General features: G+C 39.6%; 1 long non-coding RNA gene across 1 annotated transcript in view; it reads left to right on the forward strand.

Annotated features, from left to right (window-relative positions):
• The window catches only part of LOC110350066 (uncharacterized), a 153,295-nt gene extending 130,285 nt beyond the window's left edge, over positions 1-23,010 (forward strand). The window contains exons 6-7 of the long non-coding RNA XR_002396368.2: positions 17,894-18,146; positions 19,450-23,010. This is a non-coding gene — a long non-coding RNA (uncharacterized LOC110350066). The remainder of the gene's footprint in view (positions 1-17,893; positions 18,147-19,449) is intronic.
• Positions 23,011-23,221: the final 211 nt, after the last annotated feature.

Here is a 23,221-nt window from a genome sequence, read left to right on the forward strand (position 1 = left end):
AGTGATATCCATGGTACTTACACACCATGATAATTAAAAGTGTTAAGCAGCATTTTATGTGGTTATTGTGCATATGTTATATTTTTAATGAAATATTTATAGAATATTTGTCTATTGAAAATTAGGTTGTCTTGTTAATATTGAGAATTATTTTTACATTCTGATTCATGCCTTGTCTGATCTAAGAAATCGTGGCTCAAGTCAGTGTCAAAATATGTTCTTTTGTATTTTTCTATAAAATCTGATAGCTTTATTACTGTGTTGCATTTTAAATAAGTTGTTTTGCTATCATTTATTGGAATGAATATCTTTCTCCATTGAATTTTTATTATAAATTTAACTAAAAAATATAGATCAGGGCTATTCCCATGTCATTTTTTCTTCTTGTGTCTGTTTTGGTAATTTACTTCTCTTTCTTTTTAAAACACTTAGAAGATTTTTGTTAATTGACGCATAGAGCAGGGACATATTTATGGGGTACCATGTGATGTTTCATTACTTGTATCTATAGTATAATGTTCAAACTAGGATAAACATATCTGTCTTCTCCAACATTTATCATTTCTTTTTCATAAAAATATTAAAAATCTATTGTAGTTCTTCGAAAAATATAGTCTATCTATCTATCTATCTATCTATCTATCTATCTATCTATCTATCTATATCAATCAATCTAGTCACCCACTGTCCAAGAGCACACTAGAATTTATTTCTCCTACCTATTATTTAATGCCTGATGACCAACCTTTCTCAATCCCCCTCACCCCCTATTTTTTCCAGCCTCTGATAACAAATATTCTAGTCTTATCTTTTCCAGACCATTTTTATATTCCACATATAAGTGAAATCATGTAATATTTAACCTTTGTTCCTGAGCCTGACTTATTTTACTTAATACAAATGACTTTCAATTCTGTCCATGTTGTTGCAAAGAGATTTCATCTTTTTCTCTTTTTGGTGGTACTGGGAATTGAAACCAGTATCTTGCACAGGCTAGGCAAGCACTATACCACTGAGCAATATTCTCAGTCCTGATTTCACCCTTTTTATGATGGAGTAGTATGCTGTTGTTTATATGTCCTAATTTTCTTTATCCATTCATTGGTTGTTGGACACTTGGGTTGTTTCCATTTCTTGGCTATTGTGAACAGTGCTGCAATGACCATGGGCATTCCATAGCCTGCCTGCTGCTACAGAGGACTTGTAGATCAGGACTGCTGTAGTCAACGACACACAAGTCTGTCTTATGGGGACTTTGGAGCTCTGGTTGTCACTTGAGCAGGGCCGGAGGCTTCAATCCAGGTTTTAGGTTTCAGTGGCTTGATGGTGAGTTCCAGGTTTAAGTCCAGTACTTACTTTTCTAATCATCTCTGTTCTTTGGTGTCTGAGGTTGGGATAGTGATGGTAGATGCAATCTCTTGGCCACCAGTCTGTGGTGGTTCAGCACTCTGTCTGTGGGAGTTAACCTGGTGGTAGAGACCATGAGGCTGTGTGTAGTGCTGGGTTTTACTCTGGTGGGCCTGGCACTGGATTTCAAATCTAAGATCTGGACTTAATTTATCCCTTCTTCCCTAAGCAGGAGGCATCTTTCTCCATCTGAGCTGCTTGGAGCTGAGGGATGAGTGATACAAATAACAGCTTCTTGTCTTCTTCAACACATCTTTTCTTATTATTGTACTGACCCAGGTACTGTGATCTGTCACCTGGTCCCCTGGTTGCTCTTGTGAAGTTAGTTTTGTGCTGGAACAGCTGTTCAAATTGATATTTCCTGTGGAGACTCTGCTGGAGTGTCTCACTCTGCCACCATCATGCGTAATTACCTTTCTTTTTTTTTGTATTAAATTCTTTTATTGGTACATTGTAGGTATACAACACAATTACATTTCTCATTGGGAACTTGTACCTTTACATAATGAATCTTGGTTCTTATTTTTTTCCCCATTCCTAGCCCTCCCTTCACGCCCTCCACCCTTCCTTATTTACGAAGACTTTATTTCCATTTTTTCCATTTCTCATCATTTTTTCCTTTCCCTTCTTTCCTTGCCCCTGCCCCTCCCACTATCCCTACCCCTTTGGACCTTTTATTCCTATTTTACATTATCGATTATTCATTCTAATAATAGGTACATTTTAGGTATACAATATAATGACATTCATCATTGGAAATTTGCACCTTTACATAATCTCTCTTGGTTCTTATTTTTCACCCTTGGCCAGCCCTCCCTTCAACCCCTCCAGTCCTCCCTATTTACAAAGATTTTGTTCCTATTTTTCCATTTTCTCATATTAATCCCATTCCCTTCTATCCTTTCCCCTAGCCCTCCCACTTCCTTCCCCTTTGCCCCTTTTCTTCCTATTTCACATTACCTATTATACATTTAGTCCTTATTTACACTTTCAGTTTCTCACACCAGAGAAACTATTTGGTATTTAGACATGTGTGTCCTATTTATTTCACTTAAGAGTACTGCCTCAATGTGTATCCACGTAGCTATAAATGTCACTAATTTCTCATTTTTTATGGCTGAGTAGTACTCCATTTTATTAAAAAACCACATTTTCTTTATCCAGTTTCCAGTTGATGGGCATTTGGGCTGTTTCCAAGTTTTAGCTATTACAAACTGCACTGCTATGAACATGGGTGCACATATATCACTGTGGTATGATTCTTTTAATTCTTTGGGGAAGATCCCCAGCAGTGCAATAGGGAGGTCAAATGGGACTTCCAGTCCTAGTTCTTTGAGGTATCTCCATACTGATTTCTACAGTGGTTGCACCAGTCTACACTCCCACCAGCAGTGGAACAGGGTTCCTCTTTCCCCACAGCCCTGCCAGCATTTGTTATTGGTTGATTTCATGATAGCAGCCATTCTTTCTGGAGTGAAGTGGAATCTCAGCGTTGTTTTCATTTGCATCTCTTGAATGACCAGTGATGTTGAACATTTTTTCATGTATTTATTTGCTATTTCTACTTCTTTGTCTGAGAAATGTCTGTTCATTTCAGATGCCCATGTTTGGATTGGGTCTTTAAATTTGGGAGGTCTGATCTTTTTAAGTTCTTTGTAGATTCGAGATAGTAGACCTTTGTCTGAGGAAGTGCAGGTGAAGATTTTTTCCCACATTGTGGGTTGTCTCTTCACACTGCTGGTGGTTTCTTTTGCTGTGCAGAAGCTTTATAATAAGAAGAGATCCCATTTGTTGATTGTTTGTGCTAGTCCATGGGCAACTGAGGTTTTGTTCATAAAATCTTTTCCTACACCAATGTCTTCAAGGGTCCTATCTAACCTCTGTTCCAGCTGGTTCAGAGTTTCTATTTTAATATTTAGATTTTTAATCCATTTTGATTTTAGTTTAGTGCATGGTGAGAGATATAGGTCTAGTTTTAATCTTTGGCAAATTGAAACCCAATTTATCCAGCATCATTTATTAAAGAGGCTATCTTTCCTCCAGTGAGGGTGTTTGGCTCCTTTATCGAAGATGAGATGGCTGAGTGTGTCTGGCATTGTTTCTGCATCTTCTAATCTGTTCCACTGGTCCTTAAGTCTGTTTCTTTGCCAGTACCATACTGTTTTCATCACAGTAGCATTGTAGTAGAGTTGCAGGTTGGGGATTGTGATACCCCGTGCCATGTCTCTGTTACCTAGAATTGCTTTTGCTATTCTGGGTCTCTTCTTGCTCCAAATGAATTTTTGGATTATTTTCTCAAGGTGTATGAAGTATGCTGCTGGGATCTCAATTGGAATTGCAGTGAATCTATATAGCAGTTTTGGAAGTATGTCCATTTTCACTATATTAATCCTTCCTACCCAGGAGCAGGGGATGCCTGTCCATTTTCTGATATCACCTTCAATCTCTCTTTTCAGAGTGCCATAGTTTTCAGAGAAGAGGTCTTTGATTTCTTTCATTAGGATGATTCCTAGGTATTTCAGTTTTTTGGATGCTATTGTGAAAGGAATTATTTGCCCTATTTCTCTCTCAGTGAGTCTGCCATTGGTGTAGAGGAAAGCTATTGATTTTTGTGTGTTGACCTTGTAACCAGCTACTTGACTGAATTTGGTTATTCAGTCTAGAAGACTTTTGTGGAGTTCTTGGGGTCTTCTATATAGAGTATCATGTCATCTGCAAATAATGACAATTTGACTTCTTCATTTCCTATCTTTATTCTTTTTATTTCTTTCTCTTGTCTAATTGCCGTGGCTAATATTTCCAGAACTATATTGAACAAGAGTGGTGACAGTGGACATCCTTATCTTGTTCCTGATTTTAGTGTGAAGGATTTCAGTTTTTGACCATTTAGTATGATATTGGCTGTTGGTTTTTCATAGATGGCTTTTATCAGTTTGAGGTAGAGACCATCTATTCCAATTTTTTGTAGGGTTTTTTATCATAAACGCATGTTGGATTTTGTCAAAAGCTTTTTCTGCATCTATGGAGAAAATCATATGATTTTTGTCCTTGGCTCTATTGCTGTAGTGTATTACATTTATTGATTTTCGTATATTGAACCATCCCTGCATCCCTGGGATGAATCCCACTTGATCAGGGTGTATGATCTTCTTGATGATCTTCTGCATTCTGTTTGCCAGTATCTTATTAAGGATTTTTGCATCTGTGTTCATTACTGAGATTGGCCTATAGTTCTCCTTTTCGGTTGGGTCCTTCTCTGCTTTGGTGATCAAGGTGATGCTTGCTTCCAGGAATGAATTTGGGAGTATTGCTTCCCTTTCAATTTCCTTGAAGAGTTTAAACAGTAGTGGCAGCAGTTCCTCTCTAAATGTCTTGTAGACTTCAGCAGTGAAGCCATCAGGGCCGGGGATTTTCTTAGTTGCTAAGTTTTTAATTACATTTTCAATTTGATTGGTTGATATTGCGTTGTTCAGAATTTTTAGGTCTTGTTCGTTCAACTTTGGTAATTCATATGTATCTAGGAAGCTGTCCATTTCTTCAGTGTTGTCCATCTTATTGGAGTATAGGTTCTGGAAGTAGGTATTGATGATCCTCTGGATTTCTGCTGGGTCTGTTGTAGTTTCACCCTTTTCATTCCTAATTGCATGGATTTGGGCCTTTTCTTTCCTTTTTCTGATAAGGTTGGCTAAGGGTTTGTCAATTTTGTTGATTCTTTCAAAGAACCAACTCTTGGCTTCATTGATTTTTTGTATTGTTCTCTTAGTCTCCATTGCATTGATTTCTCCTCTGATCTTTATAATTTCCTCCCTTGTATGAGTTTTGGGATTGTCCTGCTCTTCTTTTTCTAGAAGCTTCAGGTTCAGCATCAGGTTGTTTAATTGGGCTCATTCTGTTTTCCTAATATGCATATTCACTGCTATGAATTTCCCTCATAAGACTGCTTTCATTGTGTCCCATAGATTCTGATATGTTGTATTGTCATTGTCATTTAATTGAAGGAACTGTCTGATTTCTTCTTTAATTTCCTCTGTGACTCATTGGTTATTCAGATGTGTGTTGTTCAATTTCCACATGTTTATGAAATTTTTTGAGTTTCTTTTGCTATGGATCTCCAATTTCATTGCATTATGATCTGATAATATAGAGGGGATAACTTCAATTCCTTTGCACTTACTTAAACATATTCTATGTGTGAGTATGTGGTCTATTTTTGAGAATGACCCATGTGCAGCTGAGAAGAATGTGTATTCTGATTTTGTGGGGTGGAAGACTCTGTAAACATCTGTTAAGTTCATTTGTTCAAGAGTTCGATTGAGTTCTAGTATTTCATTACTTATTTTTTGTTTAGTTGATCTATCTATTTGTGACAGTGGGGTGTTGAGGTCCCCCACTACAATTGTATTAGTGCATATATGACTTTTCATGTCTGTTAGTATTTGTTTTATATAGTTGGGTGCACGAGTATTTGGTGCATAGATATTTATGATTGTCATCTCTTCCTGTTGGATTGTTCCCTTTACAAGGATGTAGTGTCCTTCTTTGTCTCTCTTAATCAGTGTTGGTTTGAAATCTACTTCATCTGCATAGAGGATAGCTACTCCTGCTTTTTTTCAGGTTCCTGTTGCATGGAGTATTGTTTTCCACCCTTTAACTTTCAGTCTATGAGTTTCCTTTTGAATTAAGTGTGTTTCTTGTGTGCAGCATATTGTTGGATTTTGCTTCTTGACCCATTCTGCCAGTCTATTTCTTTTGATTGGTGAATTGAGACCATTAACATTGATGCTTATAACTGAAATGTATTGACTTGTCATTGCCATGACTTTTTCTTTTTGTTGGGTTCTCCCCCTTTCCATTTAATTTCTTGTCATGCCAGATGGGTTCATTCTGCTTTGCTTCCTGGGGTTGTGATCCTCAATATCTGTTCCTAGGAAATTGTGTAAAATTCTTTGGAGTGCTGGTTTGGTATTCACAAAGTTCCTAAGGTGCTCTTTGTCATGAAAGTATCTTATTTCTCCATCCATTTTGAAAGATAGTTTTGCAGGGTACATCAATCTGGGTTGGAGGCTGTTTTCTTTTAGGGCTTGGGATATGTCACTCTAAGCTCTTCTTGCCTTGATGGTTTGTGTTGAGAAGTCTGCTGTGATTCTGATGGGCTTTCCTTTGTATGTGATTTGTTTCTTTTCTCTGACTGCTTGGAGAACTTTGTTCTTCTGTTGTGTTTCTGGAATCTTAACAATTCTATGCCTATGTGTAGATTTCTTTTTTGATCAAGGCTATTTGGAGTCCTATATGCCTCACTTAGCTGTATGTCAAGCTCTTTTCCCCTGCTTGGGAAGTTTTCTGCCATTATTTCTGTGAAGAGATTTTTTATGTCATCTGCACTCTCTCCTGTTTCTTCATTGAGCCCAATCAGTCTTATGTTATTCTTCTTTGCATCATCTAGCAGCTGCTGCATTGATTTCTCATGTTCCCTTATAATTTTGAAGCAATTTTTCTTTTCCTGGTCACTAATTGCAATCTTACCTTCTATATGTGAAATTCTGTCCTCACATTGGCTCATTCTGCTGTGTAGACTTTCAATGGAGTTTTTCATGTCCTGGAAATCTATTTGCATCTGTTTTATGGATTCCATTTGTTTCTTATGTTGGGATTCCATCATGTTCCTGAGCTCCTCTCTAGATTTATTAATCATGTCTTGCACTAGGGGCACAATTTCTCCTGTTACCTGAGAAATTATTTCTGATTTCAGTTTTTCCAGATCCCCTTTTGTTGCCAGTTCAGTGGGTCCAGGTGGTTGAGTATCAGAGTGTTCCATCTCATTTCCCTTTGGGGTTGCTGTAGGTGATCTGGAAGTCTGGTTTTGAGACTTATTTATGTGTTTTTTCATTTTGACTGGGGCGGGGGACTGTTAGCACCTGCACAGATTACCTCCTGTGAGCTGGGTTAGGTGGGACAGGGGCTGGGAGCAGCGGTAGGGGTGGTCACCCAGAAGCCCTTTCCTGTGGGCTGGGAGCAGCCAGAGGGATGGTGGCCGGGTAACCCCTTCCTCTGGACTAGGAGCAGTGGAATGGTGACTCAGAAGCCCCTCCCTCTGGGCTGGGAGTGGTGGGAGGGATGGAGGCCTGGCAGCCCCTTCCTCTGGGCCAGGAGCAGTGGGACAGAAGGTGGCCCAAAAGCCCTTCCTCTGGGTTGGGAGCAGTGGGATGGATGGTGACCGGGAAGCCCCTTCCTCTGGATCAGGAGCAGTGGGACAATGGCTCAGAAGCCTTTACCTCTGGGCCGGGAACAATGGGACTCAGTACCTCTGTCTGGTGGTCTGGTGTCCTCTGCATCTTTGTAGTGTGGAATCAGGTGGCTGCCTGTCTGCAGCGGGGTGGTTCGATGTCTTCCGTGTGACTCAGGACCTCGGTAGGGTGTGCACAGCCCTGCCTGTCTGCAGTGGGCTGATTCGGCGTGCGTTCCTCGAGACTGGGGACCTCGGTAGGGTGTGGGCAGACCTGCCTGTCTGCAGCGAGGTGATTTGGCGTCTCATCATGCCTTACCTTTCAGTTTGGTAGTTTCTATCTTTTGAAGAATTTGCTCATTTCATCCAGGTTATTGACTTCATTTTCAGAACATTGCTCTGAAGTTCCCTTATGTGTTCTTTAGTACTGTAGAATTGGGAGTCATGTTGTTGCTCATATTCCCGATAGTAGTGATTTGTGTTCCCTGTCCCCTTTAAAAATTTTTTTTAATAAGTCTGGCAAGAAACTGTTAAAATTTATTGACATTTTCAATGAGCCAGGCTTTGGTTTTATTGATTTCCTTTATTGTTTGCTTATTTGTGATGAATTTATTTCTACTTCTTTTATTTACTTCCTTTGACTTAATTTGAGTTTAATTTGCTCTTCTTTTTCTAGCTTTTTGGATGATAAATTAGGCAATAAATTTTAGACTTTCTTTTTTTTAATATATGCACTTATATATTTTTCTTTAAGGACCGTAATAGCTGTGTTGTACAAATTTTGTTATATTGTATATTTTTTTCAGTTCAATAAAATTTCAAATTTCTCTTTTGATGTATTCATGGATTATTTATAACTGTATTATTTAACTTGTAAATACTTGGGAATTTTTCCAGATATCTTATTTTTATTTATTTCTCATTTAATTCTGTTGTGGTGAGACTATATATTCTATATAATGTCAATCTTTTAAATTTATTAGGATCTGTTTTATAGCCAAAATATAAGTGATCTATCTTGTTGAAGACTTCATAAGTATTAAAATTGAATATGAATTTGGCTGTTATTGGGCTAAGTGTTTTATAAATCAATTAGGTCAAATTTATTTATTTATTTATTTAGTGCTACCAGGGATGGAACCCAGGTCTTTCTTACTGAGATACATTCCCAGCCATTTTATTTTTTTTATTTTGAAATAGGAAATCTGACCCAAAGTTTAGGGTGGTGAGGGAGACAGATACAAAATGAGGCAGAGATGCCAGACTTTTACCCTGCTTTTAGTTGGTGCTTTTAGCAAAAGCAACATCTAAGTCCCTAATGTTGTCCCTAGCTGGGAGTCGTGTGCTTATCTACAAAAGCCAGATTCTATGACTCAAAAAGCAGAAATGATAGAAACCAAAAAAAAATTTATTATCTCTGGCACAATAATTAAACAGTAACCTACCTATCCGTGACAGACCATAAGCCATGTGAGAGTCAAGAGGAAGTGTTCTTCAGTGGGGATGAAGTTGTTCGGTGGTGAGATTTTAAAGCCAAGTGGAGTTTATGCAGAAAGGATTTAATGAAGGTCACTCTTCATGCACAGGGTAGTAGGAGAATGACCATGGAAGAGATTAAGGGGGCTCAAGTAGTGAATTAGATTTGCTTCAAGAAATAGGAATTTATGTTCTTGAGCAAGGAGATAGTATGATGGAAATAGTATTTAAGGCTAATTTGTCAACTGTTGCTTATCCTGGGGTAAGAAGTAACCAGCATGGCCTGGGGCTATAGCCCACTGGTCGAGCACTTACATGTGCAAGGCCCTGGGTTTAATCCCCATCCAGGCCAAGCAACAACAAGTATGAACAGCTAGTGTAACCATCCAGATACGAGATGAGAAGGTATCAGTGGAAATGAAGAGAAAGCAACAATACTGCTGTTTTTTTCAGTTCTGGATATATTGACACATGCAACAGCTACTGCTTCCACTATTGATACAAGGGGCCAGGATCATGGATGTGAGGTCTAAGGGACCACACACTGATGGGAAGTTTAATATCTCTTCATGTCTTGTCTTCCTAACTGTAATGTATAAAGGTACTGCTCTCTTTCTTAAGGGAGACAATGCTCTTTTGTTCAATCGCAGCTGAACAAACACATCGGGAAACTTTTTGTGATTGCAAGTCAAGTTTATTCTCAATCATCAGGGCTTCTTGACTAAAAAATGCTTTCAGATGCATCAGAACAATGAATAAGCCAATAGGAACAAAAGCCAAATTGTCTGCCCTGCCTTTGGGTAGTAAGCAGTGTCTGCCTCCTGGGGAGCACAGTGCCATATTCCTTCCACATGGGGCAGGCTCCCAGCTGCTGCTGCTCAGCAGGCTTTCCGACATTCACCCCCTGTGTTTCCCCATTTGGTCACCCGAGTATCTCCAGTTTTGTGCTTATTATCCCACATCGAAGTTGTCATGAAAAACAAGGGAAATGTGAGGAACTAATGATTACATCATGGATGAATCATAAAAGTTTTGAGAGTTCACATCTAAGAAGTTAGTGTCTCTAAGGGAGAGCACAGTCTCAATTAGGTTAGGAATGAGGTAGGAGGGATGGAAGAAAAAGACAGCTTCCCCTTGACCTGTGGCTGCTGGGTGGGATTCAAACCCACATTTCTCAGTAGACCTGGATACTGAAGTCAAAATTCCCTACATGAATCATCTGTGGGCCGCTAATTTTGTTTCCCAGAGCTTAATTCCAAGGCTGTATTTTCTCCTCCATCCCTTACCATATCAAATGTTAGAAATATTTTGGGCACATAGTGGATATAGAATGAAGGAAAAAAGGAAAAGAAGAAAGGAAGGATATTCTTCTGCAATCAAGAAAGCTATAAAAAGAAAAGAAAGAAAAGACAAGACAAAGGACACATGCATATTCTATTCTGCTTATATTCCTTTCTATATCCCCAATCTTATTCTACTTTAAGTAGAAATTACAGACTTGGGCTATGTATTTTCCCTTTCTCTATTCCTAACCTAGCGAGGATTGCAATACTAGTTTACTGGTGCAACTCCTGAGGCCAGGTAAAGATGGCGTGGAGAGCAATAAGACTCCAGCATCGCACTTTTGACCCTAGTCTTGATGCAAAAGTATCTCTTTCCTATGCACACTCTTTGGTCATCATGAGGTTTTTTAATGACTGGTTTTCCCCTGAATGACCGCTAGTCTGACCAAAAACAGTTTTTATGAACCAACATCAAGAATAGGGAGCTCAAGAGAGCAGCAAACTTGGTTAAGCAAATTTTTTGTTTTGGTTCTCAGGAATCTATTTTATAGATGCAAAGGAGTTCACATAAATACAGTGTGGCTCTGATTGGCTGCTTTTGGTTAACCCAAACATGTAGTTAAGCAAATGGGATCCAGCTTGCTTTCCAGCCCTGAGGCCAGCCTCCTCAAATGCTCCAGTTAGCAATCTATCTCTAGACACAGAGGACTTTATAATGTTAGTTAATTTATTTAAAGATGGGTTACTGCAGATTAACCTCCTACTGATGTAGCTAAAGGAGCATATATATATATATATTGAGCAAGAATAAAACATATTAATATTTTCCCAAATCAGCAAATTATGCCTGTGAAAAGGGGTGATATAAAACGTTTCTACAAGTGATTAATAGAGAAAGCTATATATTTATTTTCTTAGTGGAATAAATTAGAAGGGCTGAAAAATCATAAAAGTGGCTTTGTGATGGTAGTTCTTAATGTGGCTTTTTTTGGGTCTTCTTTGGGGATGTTAATATCCTTCTCAGATTCTACATTATGCCCTCTGGGTGAATGCTCTTTCTTTTCATATCCAGGTGTAATTAAGGAAGTGGTCAATTCCCACATTCTGTCTACTAAACCAAACTGTACTAACAGCTGAAAAATATCAATGGGGGCAACAGAAGGACAGTTAATAAGCCTTGTGAAGCTGAGAAATGGCATTGAGGTTTATTACAGTGCAGTTCAGAAGAATGAGTCTCAAAGGCAGGGTTAAAGATATCTGATGAGAACTGTAGTACAAAAGTAGGTTTCTGTTCTCCGAAACCATAGAATCTTTTACCTGTTAATGTGAATAACTGTTCAGAAATAGATCTATCCCTGTCACATGGGGAAACATGGCAACTCAGGCTTTGGTACAATATCAATATGGATTTAAATCTTTGTTTTGCCATTTATACTGTATCTCCAAGACAGTGATTTAGTCTCATGGTTTTAGTTTTTTCATCTATAAAATGGGTCGAATGACAGAGCTATGCTAGCAGCTTGGTAAAAGGATTTTTTAGTCCTTTTTCCCATCACTGAGCACAAGACCCAACACAATTTAAAGGAGGAGAGGCTTATTTTGGTTCACATTTTCAGTCTAGAGTTGCCTGGCTCCAAGGGAGGAATAGGATGGCAAAGGAACATTGTGGAGAAAAAGCTTTTTAACCCATGGAAGCCAGGAAGCAAAGAGAGAAGGGAGGACCAGGGAACAAGAATACACCCTTCCAGGTCACGTCCCCAGTGATCCACCTCCAACCAGGCCCCACCTCCTAACAGCACAGCTACTGAACTCATCAGTGGGTGAACCCAACAATGAGTATAGTACCCTCATGATCCAGTCACCTTCCAAACGCTCAAGACTTTGAGGGGACATTTTAGCTCTAAACCAGGACAAAGTATAAGCAGTATGGTGTACGCAAAGGGCCTGGAGCAGAGCAGGTACCCGATAAACTGCAGCTGTTATTATCTAAGGTACAACTTGGTCTTGTCTCTCTTTTATAGAGGCATGAACCAAAAAATAGGGCTAAGTGGCCTGCAATAAGTCAGCATTAATGCTGAAAGGGCCTTAAGCATCCTTGACAGCAGTGGGCTGTGTTTACTTGTATTAAAGAGAATAAAAAGCTTTAACAGAAAGGGCTATTTCAGGACTAGTTATGCTTGTCTGCTTGTGACAGAAATACTGTACACAGTGAAGTGTGTGGATTTGAGAGGCTACTGTGCCTGCTATTTCTGAGGCAAAAATGTCTAAGTATACATGAATTGTAATGTTTTGAAAAATTAGTTTATGAGTATTTGAGTTTTGTGGATGACATCTTGAATACAGCTGATTTAGAAGTCATTGTTCCTTTGTTTATCCTCCAATTACTTTGCTCATGTGTGCTTGTTCTGTTCTCATTGACCTTTCCTACCTAGTTTGTAATTTTGGGTTTCTGAATATGAAATAGGGGTTTTCCTTTGTTTTTATCTTGAGTGATCTTGCACAGTACTCATGAATCCTAGTCAGTTTACCTCCTGAGCCAATCTAGCTCCTTTCAGAAAGTTCTTGAATCCCATTCACTATTGAAACAGAAAAAGTTTAAATGTCTAAGAGATGACTCTAGTATATGAGAAGTCTGCTGTAGCTGAATAGCTAATATCATGAACTGGGGAGAATAAAAACTCATTGTAACCAGAACAGCACTGATTCTGAGATGTGTGACCCCTTAGGCAGCAGATGCACTGGGGAGTGGCAGGCCCCAGTGTGCAGAGTAACAGATTCCTGGTGGGAGCTTTAAGTAGCTCCAGAGGCCCTCAGGTAGAAATAATTCTGTAGAAAGGAGTTATTGTAGCAGGAGTGCTAGGAGGGCCAGAAGGGTTTCAGGAGAGACAGTGTGAAGGTTAGAGTTTGAAGACATTTCATAATAGAGCTTAACACTCTAATAAGCTTGGGGTGAAAGATAAGTATCATTTCCTTCCTTCCTTCCTTCCTTGCTTCCTTCCTACCTTTCTTCTTTCCTTCCTTCCTTCTTCCTTTCTTCCACTGGATTTCTTTTTTTGCTGCATTAATAATACTTGTGTTAAATAAAAGAGAGGGTGTCCTTGAGTTGGAAGACTGACTCTCAGAAGGCAGGCTTGTTTAGCTGCTGATCACTTTGGAGGTTGGGGTCTGGGCATTGTAAGTGCCATTTCAAGGACAGATGGAGCTTCTTAGAGAAAATGGGGTTGAATGAGCTACAAAGAATCCTTAGGACACCATCTGAGTTTCTTGAAGTCTATGTGGATGATGAGAATGAATTCTACTTGTCATTTGCAAAGGACTGTCCCACCATTCCATTGTTGTGGGGCTCAGTATAGCTGTTCCCAGACAGTTTTCTTTGAAATGACTAATACAAAACAAATATTTTAGAAATTCACTCCTCCATGAGCATCTAGATGTCTAAGTGGACATTCCTCTCTTGATAGAGTGAAACCAAGAAAGACTCACTCCTGAGTCTATCGCAGGAAGAGGTAAGCTCTTGATTCTCAGTCATGGGCTCTATTTCCAGATCTGCATGCACTGATTCCAGGCCCAGCTTCAATCTATAAACAGCCAAGGTGCTAAAAGCCCAGTTCTGCTCATGTTATTTCTCAGAAATGCTCAACATCTTTCAATGTTTTTCAAAATAAAGTCCAAATGTCTTTCTTGGTAATTGAGACCTTCCTCTTGGTGAATCCTGTGCTCCAGATAATTAGAACAGTTTGAGTGGGTTCCTACTGAGCCACTACATCCTTGTGTTGAGTTTTAACTCATCCTAGTTTTCGTCTGGAGTGCTTTCCTCCACATCTATCTAGAGTCAGTTCCTACTTATCTTTTAAGGCTTGTTGAATGGTCTCCTCTTCAAAACTTCCTCTGACCTCTCTGCTGAAAATAACCTTTTCTTCCTCCTCATTTATAAGGAAGTTATTTTCAACCTCTCTTACTTACAGTAGTGCTGCTTATATTCTCCTCATAATGAGACTAACCTATAGGTACTTGCTAAAAACTATCTGGGCCCAATCCCAGACTCACTAAATGAAAGTCTCCATAGGAGAGGCCTGGGAAATGGTATTTTTAACAAATGCCCCAGATGATTCTTATCCTTAGAGAAGTGCACTTCCTATAACCTTGCTACTTGAAGTATGATTTCAGCTGTGTCAGGTACACCTGGGTGCCTGTAAAAAATGCAGAACTTGGGCCCCCCAGGAAAACCACCGAATCAGCATTTGTGTTTTAATAAGATCCCCAGGTAATTCCTATGCACATTACGATTAGAAAAGCACTCTCTTGCTATATTTATTACTTGCTATTTTGGTTATAGTTAATTATGCAAATAAAATCCTTTACCCTGTTAAATGACTCAAAGCAACTATTATTATTCTTATTTTTTTTAGGTAGGTGAGATTTCAATTAAATTGAACCATAAGAAATTGTAAGTGTTAAACTGTTTTTTTGACCTAGTTATGTAAAAGGCAGTTTCATAGGTCTCTACTTAATAGAAATGGTGGAGAAGCTGGGACTCAGTAATTTGACTGGTGCCTTTTCTTAAGCCTTATTCTACTATTATCATTATCACATATGCCAATAACTGTTGGTTTTCAATGGTAAAAAATCTTTATATTAGGGCTGGGGATTTAGCTCAGTGGTTTCACTGCCTGCTGCACCAGCACAAGGACCCAAGTTCGATCCCCGGTACAAAAAAAGTCAAAAAATCTTTATATTAAATTACAATTTTTAGTTTAAAAATTCGTGTATGATAGGGTTCTGAAAAATGAAAATGTGCTTCTATACTCAGTACGGTTATGAGGTGGATAGGAAGGGCTGGGGGAATGAGAGAATAAAGGAAGCAACTGAAATTACCTGCTCTTACCTGCATTTGGTGCCTGTGGAGCTGGAGATGACAGGCATTGAGGCCAGTTTGCTCCCAGACTTACGGAACTGAAATATCCACTGTTCCGCCTTAGAATTTTCAGCTTGGTTCCAAATCTCAAGAACTTCAATTTTAGGCTATGACTGGAATATAAAGTTGCTGCTGTCTATTAATCTTCAGGCAGAATAAGTTTGCAGTAATAGGCTCATACAATTTTGTGTGTTCAAGGGCCAACGTTTATAAAATCTGTGGGAAATTGGAAAAGGAAGGAAAGATTTCTTGCCAAACTTTTTGATACATTTGATCCTTTGGAGTGACTAAATATGCAACAAAGACACCACAAAGAATAGACTTTCATCAAGAGGCCATTGTGAAATGGTATAAACATATTTTGTATTTGAAGGTTATAACCAGCTAATTTTTAATGTGTAGTTCACTAAAGATTGAAGCTTTTCAAAAGGAGTATTTGTTTCTCTGATTTTTGCTGATGAAATCACTCTGCAATTCTTGGTCTTAACAAAAAGGGCTTTCTATGAAAAATGCTCACACTATTCTCACATGATAAATGTGTCAAGTTATGATGACCAAGGCATAGAAGAAAGAGAAGATGTGCTCTAAAGATGTTTAGGATTGGTGGAACAGGATGTGCAGGAGTGACTGTAGATGACAATATCAGTGACTGGTGATTAGAAAAGAGCCTGTGAGATGCAGCTGTGGAGGAAGATCATGTCGCTCATTTAATAAAGCTGGGTGAGGAGGCCTTTGTGCCTGAGTCACACAACTGGCCAATTGGTATTCCAGTAGCCAGTGAAAAGTGTACCTGTGGAGGAATTATTTCCTGGTACCTGTACACTATTCTATAGTGTTTTTTCCTTCTTGTAAAATATCTTACAACTCCAGAAAATTGACATGAACTAGTTTAACCACAACTCATTTATCCAAGTGCCATGTGCTTCCCTCGATACATTAACTTTATGAAAAATGCACATACATTTTCAGAAAAATATGAATTGTAAAGGTTAAAGAAAATGATACATAATTTCTTCAAGGAATATAGCCAACAGTTGCAGGTTGCTTTTTCTTTTTGTATAGTTGATCTCTTTTAGCTTCTGAGCATGAGAAACATGACTTTCAGTGAGTTGAGGTTATCCAAGAAGGTGTTCTTTAAGTGCATTTGGATTTTTATTTTACTTTTAGGTAAATGAGAAAAGGAATGTGTTCCACATGTTAATATCTATTCCATGGAATCATGTAGAATGCAAAACATTGCCCCAGGTCTTAAGCCATCAGGGGCCTTGCTTATCATTGATTCTCCAAGTGTATTGTTGTTAAATTCTTTACCTTTCCCATAGAAAGTTTTGAGAGAAAGAAGAAAAAGTAGAAATATACATTATTTAAGAACTGAATAGATTAATTTGCTATTCAAATTTGGATTTGGGGGAAAGCAGAGGAACATGGCGCTGAGTGGTTCTACTGCATTAATCATGTGATATTGGATGTTTTCCTGTGCTTAAATGATATTATCTTTTCTTACTCCAAGCTTATAGTCTGAAAATATCTTAACTCATTCCAGTTTCACAAAAAAGGAACACACAACCAGATGTTACCAGTTCACTGTGATTCTTAATTTCTAAATTATAATTAAAGGAATCTAGAGAAGTAGCCTTCACATGTCTCTGAATCTTCAGGATTAATAAGAAAAGTTTCCCAAAGTTGTTCTTCCTATTCCCACCGAAAGAAACATTAAAATAAACCAACTAGTCCATTGGGTCAAATGAGTTTTGTATTAAAAATGAAAGCTCATGGCATGCAAACTAAGTCTACTAGAACTACCAATGTGATTGTCAATAGCCTACTTTGGAGAATAGGTGTTATGTATTGAATTGTGTCTCTCCTCTGCCCTATCCCAATTCATATGCTGACAATGTGACCTTATTTGGAGATTGGGTCTTTATAGAGTCAATCAAATTAAAATGCAGTAATTAAGGTGAGTTTTTATCAATATGCTTGTCCTTATAAAAGAGAAATTCAGAAACAGTTACACAGGAAGAGTTTCATGGGAAGACTGAGGAACACAGAAATTGGAGTGATGCTTGTACAAGTCAGGGAACATTTTTACTTGCTGGCAAATCACGAAAAGATGGGGGTGAGGCATAGGATGAATTCTCCCTCATAGCCTCAGAAAGAACCAGTCCTGGAGACACCTTTATTTTGAACTTTTAGGTTCCAGAAAGATGAGAGAATAAATTTAGTCACCCACTCATGGTACTTTATTATAGGCATTCCTAGAAAATTAATACATCAGGGTAGGAGTTAGAGGCTTTATTTATAGAGACCAGTTCTATGATTCCAAAGACATCTAATCCCCAGGCCTTATTAAATACATAAAACTCAAGAGCTGGCAATCTATTGCATTGTTCCAAATGATGCTCTCCTTTAGCAATGTCCAAAGTAAAGCCTTGCCTTGTTACCTCAACTGCAGAAAGTTAAGTAAAACTGATGAGAATGATCGTTCAGTTCACAAACCACAAAGTGTTTTGATTTGCCAATGATATGTACACTGATTGAAAAAGAAATTCTTTACCTATCATTGTCACTCTTATTTTTCTGTGTTACTAGATCACAAAGTCTGACTGATTCACACCAGAATTAAACTAATTTGCAGAAGTTAATGAAGTTGCATCTTAGCCACTGCTGTGAGGAGTTATGAAACTCATTACACTGACAGAAGCAGGGAACAGAAAGGGCAAAGCTGTCAGTCCCCTGGGAAGCCATTGATGTCACTCTGCTGAGAGTTAAAGGTGTGGGAGAGGATCTTATATGTAATATCATCTTGACCCCCAGAACAAGCAACATCAGTATAAAAATACAGGTGAGCCAAGTTAAAAATGTGACTGGTCCTTAAAAGGACTTAGCCAAGAACATGTAACCCAAGTCAGTTATTTTAATAGAAGGGCTTAGCGTGCAAAATTCATAATAAATGCTTTGGAAGACCTACACTAGCAATTAGAAGATGAAGCCACTCATATCAAACTAGAAGGGAAGAGGGAGACAGTGGTGTTTCAAGAACCCTTGTTTGTACCACTGCTGGAGGCACTTTCTAGAGCAAGTGGATAGGCAGTGATACCTTACTTACCTCTTCCTCCCAATCTATAGTGCCTTTCTGATGCCTCTCATTGCTGTTCAGAAAGGGAAACAAGTAGCAGGGAGGCCTAACAGAGTTTGCTGGTGTTTGCACCTTAAGAAAGAGCAAGGGGAGGTATATTAGTTCCTGTTTGTTGCTGTAACATACCACAAAATTAACGGTGTAAAACAATACAGACTGATTTCTTCAAAATTCTGGAGGTCAGAAGTCTAAAATCAAGGTGTAAACAGAGCTGCATTTGTTTTGAAGGCTTCTGGAGAAAATCTGTTTCCCTGTTCTTTGTAGCCTCTAGAGGCTGTCTGCATTTCTTAGCTCATAGCCCTATTTTTCTTCTAGAAAATGCATCATTTTTCCTTTGGTTTCATGGTCACTTCTCAATTTTTTGACTTTGACCTCTTGCCTCCCTCGTGTGATTACAAAGGGACCACTTAGCTAATCCAGAAGAATTATTCCATCCCAAAGACTCTTAAATACATCTGCAAAGTACCTTTTGTAAAGTAACATATTCATAAGTGTCAGGGATTTGGATATGGACATTTTCTGGGAGGAAAACACTATTCTCTCTGTCATGGGAGGGAAGGTACAGATGTGGAAATAAACATTCAAGTGAAAAAGTACTTTTTCAAGCTCTTTACAGGTCATTTCTAGTCTTTACAGAGGCTTTTTGCACATAATACCATAGTATTTCAGCTAGCCTAATTCTTACATAAAATTTATTACATCAGATTTTGAAGGAAAAGCAAGTTTGCTCATTTATAAAGGACTGTCCGAAAGGCTTAAAGAAACATCATCATTCTAGCATACTTCTTTGAAAATTGCTTTTTAATGGAATTATTTTGAATCAGGTAATTGCTGAGATGGAAGGAGAGGGTAGGGAGGAAAGGAGCAGTGCTTGCTTCAGCCCAAGGGTCCCTGGAGAAGGACAAGCCAGATCTGTAGGTGAGGAGAATCCTGCATGTAAACTGAGTAGATGTCAAGAGTGTTTTGTTGTGTTTTGTGCTCAGGTGTTTTGTTGTGTTTTGTCTTGCAGCTTTTGTGGGAAGCACACCAGTAGGAGCCTTCTGGTCTTTAAACCCTTCCCTCCCACCGGGATGTCTGGAGCAAGTTGCCCCAACCAGATCTTCCACTGAGCCCATGTGACCACACACAGAGATGAACTGTTTTTGAAGGTGAAGATCCAACTGCAGGCAATCAGAAAATTTGGACATATTTTTAAGAGAAAGCAAAAAAAGCAAAACCTCAGAAATATATAGCTTATAAATAATTGCTCTTATCCTCTATTCTTTCATTCTGAGAGTTTGCTAAGCCCTGTCTTTGCCTCTCCACTAATGAAGTCTAATAAAAGATTCTGATTTGTGTGACAGAGCCCTCTACATGAGGTGAATTGCCCATGGGATAAAGGTTCCATAATGAAGTATATTTGCCGAAGCAATCTTGCCCCTATTAACCCTATCAAGAAACATAAGAACAATAAGTGTGAGACAAACTCAGACACAACTAAGCTCTACCCCAGGAAGCTCTAGTTTACTCATTGAGAATAGTCTCTTCAGTCTGTAGTTATAGTAGTTTAAACCATGACAGAGCATACCATTTGAATCTACATATGGGCTGTATGCAGAATTTCAAATTCTCTGAAGGGTGTAGGTTCCCTTATTTCCCCAAACATTCACCCAACCATCTTTCCAGCAGGAGTCTCTAGGGTCACTCAGTCTCACACACCAGGAAGCCTGGCAAAGGAAGTGATGTGAGTCATGGATAATTTACAAACTCTCTTGGTCTTTGGAAATGTGAGGGGATCATTAGAAGGCCTGGCCTTCATGTGATAGCTTGCTCTGATCCATTACTTTTACTAGTCCATTACCTCCTGGCTCTTCTTGATCTAACTCAAATCCACAAGGAGTTGGAAACAGTTTGAGAATTGAGCAACTTCTTTCAAGGTAAACAAGCATCAGAGTAGGGAAGAAGATTCTTAAAAGCTACTCATAGTACAGCTCTCATGTGCCCTAAGACATCAGAGCCTTGGTAAAGATAAGGGACATTTGTTAGGGGAGAGAGAGAGAGAGAGAGAGAGAGAGAGAGAGAGAGAGAGAGAGAGAGAGAGAGAGAGAGAGAGAGAGAGATGTGGGACTGCATAACCTTTGTTCCTTTTTCTCCAGCTCCATTGTGATTAAAATGTGAGTTAATGGATGGAGATGCTTGTTAGTTTAGGGACACTAGATAGGGATCTGTAACAGACCTAGAGTCCCAGGTAGTCTAGAGACGCTAGATAGGGATCTGTAACAGACCTAGAGTCCCAGAGTAAACTACTCAACTCTTTGTTTATCTGGAACTGATATTCCAGGCACCACAATTGTTAGAACAAGTTGCAGATGTCTGCTAACCATCAATATGTGACAGTCGACCACTAGCCTTTGTCCCCCTTTCTTTAATATGTTAACTTCCCCCTCAACCCCCTATAAAAACAGCCTCGGATTCTGAGCCAGTTGCCTCTCTAAGCTATTTTGTTTTGGGAGTGCCGTCTGGCCAGACTAATAACGGTCTGTTTCCCAACTTGTCCGGTGTGCTCCTTCCTGGGTGTTCTTCACTATAGTCAGCTCCTTGGAGCATTTGGTAAGGCTCTTGGTCTTACATTCTGAAGGCACTGCTGGGATTCCTGGGTGTGCTTCACTAGTTAGCTCCTCAGAGTGTTTGGTAAGGCTCTCAGTCTTACATTCTGAAGGCACCACTGGGATTCCTGGGTGTGCTTCACTATAGTCAGCTCCTTGGAGCATTTGGTAAGGCCCTCGGTCTTATATTTTGGAGGCCCCAGCGAGATGCCTGGGTAAGGAACCCCGGTTCAGCCGAGAATCTGTGGCAGGATCCAGCAGGAGATTCAGGCACAGACCTCAGAAAACCTCCGGAGGTAAGTTTTGGCCGGTTGCAACCATTTGTTGTCAGGAGTGAGGTGGCTGACAGGCCGGTAAGCCTCCCCTGACCCCAAGGTTCCTGACGAGGAACAAGGAAAGGTTTAATTTTGCTTTTGTTGTGGCGCCTGTTTGTCTTGTCATTAATATGTTAATGTCCTGTCCATTGGGTGTTTAATTTTGTAATTCTTTCCAAACCATCAGGGCGGAGATGGGAGGATCCTGCTCCAGAAATACCCCATTGGATTGTTTTCTCACTAATTTTAAATTGGCTTTTTCCCCCCGAACAGGAGAACGAATATGGGGTTAAATTGTCTCGCGGAAAACTTCACTCCCTGTGTCAATTGGAATGGCCAGCCTTTGGAGTTGGATGGCCAGCTGAGGGCTCTTTTGACCCAGGTCTCTGCAGGGCGATATGGAAAAGGGTCACTGGGCACCCTAGCCATCCTGATCAGTTTCCATATATAAATATCTGGGTTCGGGCTTGTCAAGAGCCTCCGGCATGATTACAGCATTGTTCCCTGCGAACAAACTCTCGCATTCTGGTTATGGCCCCAAGGGAACCCCAAGAGGCCAAAACCTGAGCTCCCAAGCCAGTGCTCTCACAAGATCCTGACCCCTTAGATCTTGTTATAAGACCTCCCCCTCCCACATTCGAACAGGGGCCCCTTATGGTCCCAGTGGAGCTCTCACTGAAGAGACTAGTTCAGGTCCTCTTCTGCCTCTTAGGGAAGTAGAACAGTGTCATTATGTCTATATCCTTTTCTCTACCAGTGATCTGTATAATTGAAAACACCAAAATCCCCCTTTTTCAAAAAAACCCCAGGTTTAGATCTCCCTCCTAGAATCTGTTTTTCATACACATGACCCAACCTGGGATGACTGTCAACAACTTCTGCAAGCTCTTTTTACCTCCGAGGAAAGAGAAAAGATCCGAGGGGAAGCCATAAAGTCAGTGTTAGGGGGAACAGAGGGCCCCCTCGATGAGCAACAGCGGGTCCATCTTGAGGCGCAACTTCCGTCCACCCGTCCCCTGTGGCGAGCTAATTCCTCAGGCGGGAGAGAAGCTCTCCAAAACTACTGTCAGCATCTCCTAGCTAGCCTGAGGGGAGCCACTCAAAAGGCTACCAACTTGAGCAAGGTAAGCAAGGTCCTTCAAGGACCTGAGGAATCCCCTTCTGCCTTTCTGGAGCGTCTGTGGAAACATACCGTGCGTATACTCCAATTGACCCAGATGCCCCTGCAAATTGGCAGGCAATTAAATTTGGCTTTTGTTACTCAGTTGGCCCCAGATATTAGAAAGAAACTGCAGCAGATAAAAAGATTTGAGAGAGAAAATAGAGAAAAGTTGATGAGTGTGACAATGAAGGTGTTTAACAATAGGGATCCTTTTGAGGATAAAATGGCTAAAAAGATAGGAAGGGCGAACATTGCAGCCTTGACAGATGGAGGTTTTATCCAAAAAAAAATACAGAGAAAATTTAAAAAAAGGATAAAAATAAAGTATGGCCCTTGTTAGAAAAAGATCAATGTACATATTACAAAGAAAAGGGCCATTACAAAAGGGATTATAAAAAGTTGAAAAGAAAGAAAAAAAAGGAGACCAAGAAAAAAAAAAAAAAGACGGGGTTCTTCTAGTAGATAAAAAAAAAAAAAAGATTCACGAGGCCAAGGTAGGGATCTCCAAACACATCCACTGACTCCAAAAAGCCGGCATCTTGATCCCTTACTAGACAGCCTGAAACACACCACTGCTTCCCATGAAAAAGCCTGACACCTCAGACTTCAGACCAGTACAGGATTTATGAAAAATAAACAGCCGGGTGGAGACCGTTCACCCAACAGTGCCAAACCCCTATACTCTGTTGAGTCTCATCCTTCCCGGTCATGTGTGGTACT

This window comes from Heterocephalus glaber, unplaced genomic scaffold (genome assembly GCF_053883595.1).
Source record: "Heterocephalus glaber isolate CG9 unplaced genomic scaffold, H.glaber_assembly_v1.0 deba00001538, whole genome shotgun sequence".
In the NCBI taxonomy this organism is placed as follows: domain Eukaryota; kingdom Metazoa; phylum Chordata; class Mammalia; order Rodentia; family Bathyergidae; genus Heterocephalus; species Heterocephalus glaber.